Source organism: Eretmochelys imbricata, chromosome 2, assembly GCF_965152235.1.
Source record: "Eretmochelys imbricata isolate rEreImb1 chromosome 2, rEreImb1.hap1, whole genome shotgun sequence".
Lineage (NCBI taxonomy): Eukaryota > Metazoa > Chordata > Testudines > Cheloniidae > Eretmochelys > Eretmochelys imbricata.
In genome coordinates, this window is record NC_135573.1 from 48,508,058 (window position 1) to 48,516,274 (window position 8,217).

Consider the following 8,217-nt stretch of genomic DNA (forward strand, 5'->3'; position numbering starts at 1 on the left):
CCCCACCCCTTCTCTGAGGCCACGCCCTGCTCACTCCATCCCCCCTCTCTCCATCGCTTACTCTCCCCCACTCTCTCTCACTTTCATTGGGCTGGAGCAAGGAGTTGGGGTGTGGGAAGGGGTGCAGGCTCTGGGGTGAGGGGTTCGGAGTGTGGGAGCGGGCTCTGGGGTGAGCCTGGGACAGGGGGTTGGGGTGCAGGAGGGGATGTGAGATGCAAGCTGGGGTAGGGGGGTTGGGGTGCAGGCTCTGAGAAGGAGTTTAGGTGCAGGAGGGGGATCAGGGCTGGGATTGGGGTGCGGGAGGAGGTGAGGGGTACAGACTCTGGGAGAAAGTTTAGGTGTGGAAGGGGGCTTGGGGCAGGGGGTTGGGGTGCAGGAGGGGGTGCAGGGTGCAGGATGTGGCTGGGGGCGGCTCCCTGGTAGTGGCACAGCGGGGCTAAGGCAGGCTCCTTGCCTGCTGTGGCCCCATGCCACTCCTGGAAGCAACCAGCCTGTCCCTGCAGGCGCTAGGTGCATGGGTGGCCAGGAAGGCTTCGCACACTGCCTACACCTGCAAACGCCACCCCCGCAGTTCCCATTGGCCGCAGTTCCCAGCCAATGGGAGCTACAGAGTTGGCACTCAGGGCAGGGTCAGGGCACGGAGACATTTCCCCCCCACCCTCCCCAGTGGCCGCAGAGACATGCTAGCCGCTTCTTGGAGTAGCACGGGGCCAGGGCAAGCTGTGCTGCCAGACTTTTAGTGCCTAAAATCTCCTGGTTTGGTGTCAGTAGCCTCTGGGAGATAGGGCTGATTATAGGAGACTCCAGGCGAAGCTGGGAGAGTTGACAACCCTAGGTCAGACTAGATGATCACAATGCTCCCTTCTGACCTTAAAGCCTATGAGTCAATGAGACTTGATTCTATAGGCTGATGGTGAAAGAAGTGTGGAAAACCGAAGTGCTAGCAACTCAGCTTTTGCTGGGTATTTGCAGAAACATTTGTTGCTTAGCAGTATGGGCAAACGACTACCCCCATGCCAAAATGAGCACTTGTAACTAGGGCGAATAGTGAATTAGAAGTGATAAGGTGATAAGGAGGGCTGGCAGCACATAGGTGGCTAAGTGCAGTCCCCTGAGTGAAAATGCTAGGTAGCAGCCATTCTTATTTACTCCTCCTGCCAACCAGAAGCTGTTAGGAGCTGCATTAGAAGAAATTGATTACATCAGCCATTGACACTAATATGTGTAAGGGTTATAAGAAAACATTCTGTCTCTTAGCTAGCCGTTCAATGCTGGGTCCAGTGAGCTCACTGGCCCACCAGCCTCTACTAGCAGTTCCCCTCCATGCTGGGGATGTATGTATAGGAGAACACCTTGCTCCGCAGCCCTACCTGAGGTTCAGTTCAGCTGTTAGAGCTCTCTTTTGTACATCCTGCAGGAACACAGCGTCGGTCTCACAAAGGCCTGCTCCCATTAAAGCCAATGAGAGTTTTGCCCTTTACTTCAATAGGAGCAGGAGTAGAATTTTATCTCGAATAGTTCTTAATTGAGCTTCATTAAAACATTTGTTATGTTTCATCCTATATTACAATTTTTATGACTGGTATTTTACAGCAATTTGCATTTTGTTCATGGTTATCATGCAGTTGCATAAGTCATAATATTTTCCATAAATATACTGCTTCAGCTGTTTCATTTTGGCTCCTACAGAATCACAGTACATTTTAACAATTTTGGTATCTTCCCCACAGGTAATAAAGTGCTTCAGTTGTCCTTTAGTTTTGTGGCAATTGTAATGGTTCAGTCCTGTCTTAGTTTCTCATATCTTTTTAATAATTTCTTTCTACGCTCTATTATTGGCTTCATAAGGGGAGAAGATTATAAATAAATAAATAAACCTTCTACACCTGACATTATCCACAGGAAGGAGAACGTGTAGCCCGTCGTGTTTCTTTTATTTGGTCTGTCTGACTAACAAAGTTTTGAGTGAAGTTCTATTTTATTTGAATATTTTCTGTTTAATTGCAGTCACATAGTTTGAGTTTTGCTTATATAAGGCCCTATCCAACTCTCTCTGAATTTGGATGCTTTTAAATAAAAGATATGCTTTAGTTCAAACAAGAATTAATCCAGCGAAGTTCTATAGCCTGTTTTATACAGGAGGTCAGACTAGATTATCACAATGGTGCCTTTTGACCTTATAAATCTATGAAATCACTCCACTGGAATCTACTTCAGTGGGAGTTGGATCAGGCCTTTAATTAACAAAGTACTGTTGAGGGCTTTTGTTGTACACAATACAAATTGCCCCAAGGTGTCTATAATCTAAATCGTAAGTAGAGTTTTGATCATAACACAAATAATTGAGGGCTTTTTAATATATTTGTCAAAGAATAAAATAAAGCTGGCTTTAGTTCATTAAAGATCTTAAACATTAAGCCTTTTAAAATTTGCAGTTCTGTGATTTTGTGATTCCCATAAAATTCTGAGAATTAATTGTAAAATCATAGATCAGTAAAACCTCTCAACTCTGTACAACTATAAGTGTATTGTACAAATATCTGAACATGTTCATGTTCCCCCACCATGTTACCTCATCTTGTATTGAAAGGGGCCAAGTAAGCACGAACCTATTTTGGTAGCATCCAGAGCAGACATTCTATTAAACAAGGTGAAATTGTACCCCAAATTAGGCATATTGAGATTGTCCATTAATGGATGGTCATTCCTTCATTTTCTAGTAGTACCTAGGTTTGCCAAGGATATTAACATGAATCTTGGTTTATATCCTCTATAATTTCCAAAGTATCTCAAAAAAGGAAAGTTGTTTTTCTAGATATAGAGACACACTAGCTGCAAATAGACATTTTTGCTTTACAAGTCTTTTAGTGCAAAAATATTGTAGAACATTTGTGAATTTGTCCCAAAGTGATACTTCCATTTGATGGCAGAGAAGAGATATCAAGGCAATGCCTTGGCCCAAAGAAATTCATGAATAGAACTTTTGGGGGCCTTCCCTTCTGTAAGCTCTACATGTTCACTAGGTGGTTAATAAGTAGACAACTGTCTTGGAGTTTCAGTTGAAAGAACTACATCTTTTACTCCTGAGGGCAGTCTGCACCAAAAAAATAAAAATTCTGCGCACAATATTTTAAAATTCTGCCAATTTTATTTGTAAAATAAACGTGGAGGCTCCAGCATGTCAGTGGGGAGCACAGGCCACTGGCTGCACAGAGATGGGAGTCACTGTGCAGCTAGCCCCCCTCTGGGACACAAACTCAGCGGTGAGGCTGCACCCAACCCTGACACAGCGCAAGGACTGGTCCTGCCCGAGAAACACCCCAGGGTTCTGCCCCTCTGTGTGGGCAGACAGGCTCAGCGAGGCAGGATCGAAGTGTGGAGGGGCTTAATGTGGGTTGAGAGGGTTCTGTGTGGGCAGCTCAGTGGGGGTTCTGGGTGCACAGTGGCTTGTTGTGGGGTTCTGGGTGCAGTGGTAATGGGACTCTGCAGGGGTCCAGGTGAAGGTGGTTGGGGCTCAGTGGGGGAGGGGGGTCTGAGTAATGCTCAGTGGGAGGGATGCATGGGGGTTGGGCAGATGGGGGTGCAGTTCCCTGTACAGGCATCCCTCCCCATGCAGCTGAGGAGTGATGGGTGCAGGAAGCGGGGAGATGGGGAGTGTGCAGAGCTTCATGCAGCCAGAGGAGAAATCTGGGGTGGGTCTGACCCGGCCCCAAATGCCAGGCAGGGGAACAGGAAGTCCTGTCCTCCCCAACCCAGCCGGGACTAGCAGCTGAGCCCGGCGCAGGGTAGGTGCCACCAGCCAGGTCTTCCCCAGTCCCACCTCCTGCCCCACAATGATTTACCTCTCTGCTAGCTGCTCTGGGCACCATACTGGGAAACATAGTGCTGGGGAGCATCTCATGATGGCTCTTGTGGCTTCCCTTTTCTTCCCCATCAGCAAGTCATTTTTCTGCGGGGGAGCAAAGAAATCTGCAAAGGACATAAAGTCTGCACATATACAGTGAAATAAAATTTCCCCAAATGGTATTTTCCTAATCAGATCTTTTCCCTGCCTTTATTATAATTCCTCACTGCTTACCTTAATGGCAGTTAGTTTTCCTTCTTTTTACTCCTGTTAGCTCTGCAGAACTCCTATAGCTATGGGAGAGTAACGTGGATTTTGTTCTGGCTTACATACCTATCAACTGAATCATCAATTAAGTTCCAAATGCAGAATTGTTATTTGATGTCTTCTAACCTGACCGAACAGTTTGACTTTCTGTGGCTCGTAGTAACAAACACTTTTATTTGTAAACTGAGCAAATTTGATCTGAAAGTCACAACAAATATGAAACTCCATAATATTTGTCATGAATATTTCTCAAAGTGTATTCTCAATTTAAGAATTTTAGCTGGTTTCTTTGAGGTTTTTCTTACTCTTCCTGTGGTTCTGTAGTGTGGATTTTTCTTCTTGCTATCAGAGAATGTTCATTCTATCTTACTGAACAACTATTTCTGTCTCTGAAATCAGTTTGTTCCAATGTCCTATCACCTGATCCAAGCTGCCTGTAAGTATTATTGCCATCTTTTTTTTTTCTGATTTACTTTTACTCAGTTTCTGCCCGCTCCCTGTGCTGAAGATGAAGAACTGGTGGCTTGTGCTTGATCTCAGCTGCTTTTGCTTCTGAAATCATTGCAGAAGAATCTAACTTTTAGTGTTGGAGGCTTCATAATGCTGCTGTAAGGTCAAATGTGTGGCCAGTTACTACCTCCATTCAAACAACATGGATTTGCTAGCTCAGCAAACTTCTCTGTGTTTTAGGTCTTGAATTTGGACATTCTGAGACTGACAAACTCGGCCTATTTAAGCCAGGTAATTCTGCCCTATCTTACAATAATTGTCCAATGGAAAACATCCTTTCAGTTTTAACTATAGTCATAGGTTAGTCTATATGCTTGCCATAAAGATCAGTCCTGCTTTCATTTAGAGATTGCATTAAAAAAGAGAGAGAGAAAGACTGATCTTGGAATGGAAGGTGGTTTGATCTCACTTAATTAAAAGTGGACAAATTTAGTCCAAGTACAAAACTACTTATGTAAGCAATATTCAACAGCTGTTATTATTTTAACTCTAGCCCCCACACAACCCTAAAATAAAAAAAAAATGAGTTAACACAGCTGCATCTATCCATACACTGCTTTAGCAGCTGAGTATTGCCTCTACTGGCACCCAATGGCTTGAAGTAGAGAGGGGATTCTTTCCTCTCCAACCTCCTCAGAGAAACCTTGGCACAAAGCCTGTTCACTCAGTTTGTACAAATAGGGAGGATTTGAGTATTAGTGCAGTCTCATTTGCTTTTAGTTCCTGTGTGATGAGCCTGTTAATTTTGTCCTCTGCATTTTTTATCCTTCATTATAAAATGATAAATAAACTCCTTAATTCCCATTAGCAAAAGAGTTTTGAGAGACAGAGAGTTTTAGTCTTCTTTTTTCCTATATTACTTATAATGTAGCTGCAGACTAGAAAGACTAGAAAGTTTTGGTCATAGCATAATGTGGGAAATAGAAATTTAGAAAAACAAGATAGTAAAAATAATGCAAGCAAGCAATTATATATACCAAAAATAGAATAATAATTCTACAAAACCCTAACCTGTCAGTATATTGTCCTTTTATAGTACTAATTTGTTTCCTGATTGAAGGGCTAAAATCCATATGCTGTTTATGTTACAACCTGATATATAGACTGTGTAGACTCTTTTTACAGGCTCCAAAATCCAGAGTTTGGTCAAGAAGACCAAGTCCTAGCAAATAGTGAATAATATTAGCAAAGAAGCAGAACAAACAAAGGACAACCTTGCTTTTTGCTAAGATAAACTTGGTCAGCAAGAAGCCAGGTGGAAATTATAATTGGTGGCTTTATCTCAAAGTTGCAAACAGACCAAAGGAATGAAAGGGGCCCTGTTTCTTCTGTAGAAGAGGTGCCTTCCTACACACCAGCCTTGAGTTTATGGAAGAGGTTCAAACATGTCAGTATGAGATATGATATCCTCCCTCTCACAGATGTACACCTCTCCTCCAAGCCATTGCCAGTGCCTGCCTTAGAAACACAAATGAACAACTAAAAGACTATCCTTATTGCTATATACTTTACATTTGTCCTTTTGCTTTAACTCCTAGGTGTGTACCTGTCGGACAATCAGGGGAGCTACTTCATTCCTATGGATCCCAAATCAGAATTCAACGTATATATTTTATACTAACACACTCTATGTATTGTTTAAAGGAAAACACCTGTGTACTAATTAAGTGTCATGTGTTAACCTGAAACCATGGGCGAAAACATTATGTAATCTTTGACTATTGGCTACTGTGCTTATCTTGTCTTGCTGTTGGACCTATCCAGGGGTCTGGGACTGCCTACCCCGTCATTTCCCTCTGCCCATGGAAAATCCATATAATCTATTGTAATCAATTGTTTGGCAGTGTCTCTGAGCCTAATAAGCAAGGTGACACTCCACCAGTGCTGTGCATAATAAACCCATGTGCTTGATTCTACATGGTGTCCATATTTTGTTCCTTCACTGATAATGTAGGGTTACAAGATAAGGTGGTTCAGAGATACCAAATAGACTTACAGTGTAGTGAATTTCTTTTAAACAATGACTTATATTTCCTCATTAATTACAAGCTTTTAAAAAAATTCCTAATGCTGTAATATGTTCCTAAAGAAAATTGTCAACTGAAGTTATTACAAAATAATTTAAGGCACTAGTATTCTTCTGTACAATGATTCATGCAGTACATTAACATCTTTGGTTTTCCGTACAATTCATAAGTATCCAAAACAGCATGGGAAGTTCTGGTATTTAACTCATCAGTTACATCTGAAATTTAAGAGATGTTTATCTAAGTTGTGGCTTTCTAAGGAATTTATTTTTTCTGAAGTTTGAATTTATATAATCATCTTGATTCTCCTATGGTACTTAAAACATGGTATCTGAGTGCCTCCCATGGTTACAGTCTCTTGACCTCTACACCACTGGCTCCATGTCTATGGAATTTGGTGAAGTTTAGTGCTCACATCCTAGATGTAGGGTTGCCAGGCGTCTGGTTTTCTACCAAAACGCTCGGTCGAGAAAGGACCCTGGCAGCTCTGGTCAGCACCGCTGACCAGTCCATTAAAGGTCCGGTTGGTGGCGCAGTGGGGCTAAGGCAGGATCTCTGCCTGTTCTGGCCCTGCACAGCTCCCAGAAGTGGCCAGCATGTCCCTGCGGCCTGTAGGTCCAGGGGCAATCAGGGAAGTTCCACATATGCCCTGCGCCCTCAGTGCCTGCTCCGCAGCTCCCATTGGCTAACCGTGACCAATGGGAGCTGCGGGGGGCAGGACCTGGGGGTGCAAGCAATGCACCCCGTACAGAGCCACCTGGCCATGCCTCCACCTAGGGGCCAAACATGCTGGCCACTTCCAGGAGCAGCGCGAAGCTAGGGCAGACCCTAGCCCCACTGCACTGCTGATCGGGAGCTGCCTGAGGCAAGCACCGCGCAGCCAGAGTCCACATCCTGAATCCTCTGCCCTAGGTCGGAACCCCCTTGCGCACCCAAACTGCCTCCCAGACCCTGCACCCCAACCTTCTGCCCCAGGTCGGAACCCCCACCCTCACCCAAACTCCCTCCCAGAGCCCACACTCCCTCCTGCACCCCAATCCTCTACCCCAGCCCTAAGCCCCTTCCCAGAGCCTGCACCCTCTCACACACCCAAACCCCCTGCCACAGCCCTGAGGCCCCTCCTGCACCCCAAACTGCTCATTCCCAGCCCCACCCCAGAGCCCATACCCCCATCTGGAGCCCGCACTGCTACCCCAGCCCAAAGCCCGCTCGCACACCCTGAACCCCTCATGTTTGGTCCCACTCTGGAGCCCTCACCCCCTTCTGCATTTCAGCCCCCTGCCGCAGCCCAATGAAAGTGAGTGAGGGTGGGGGAGAGCAAGTGATGGAGAGAGGGGGGCTGGAGTGAGTGGGGGTGGGGCCTCAGAGAAGAGACAGGGTGAAGTTGTTCAGTTTTGTGCCATTAGAAAGTTGGCAACCCTAGCTAGAAGGAAGAAAGTGGTGGAAGAGCTGCAAGGGGACCGTCACAGGTTTTGTCTGTCTCGCTATTCCCCCAGTTAGTCCTTCTTGTCCCTTGTAACAGCAGCGTTAAGAGATCCTTAACTTTCACTTAACTATGATCTTCTAGGA

The 8,217-nt window shown here is 45.1% G+C and overlaps 1 long non-coding RNA gene across 1 annotated transcript in view; it reads left to right on the plus strand.

Annotated features, from left to right (window-relative positions):
• LOC144261008 (uncharacterized) overlaps positions 1-6,537 on the plus strand; it is a 34,689-nt gene extending 28,152 nt beyond the window's left edge. Inside the window, exons 2-3 of the long non-coding RNA XR_013345115.1 lie at positions 4,802-4,852; positions 6,160-6,537. This is a non-coding gene — a long non-coding RNA (uncharacterized LOC144261008). The remainder of the gene's footprint in view (positions 1-4,801; positions 4,853-6,159) is intronic.
• Positions 6,538-8,217: the final 1,680 nt, after the last annotated feature.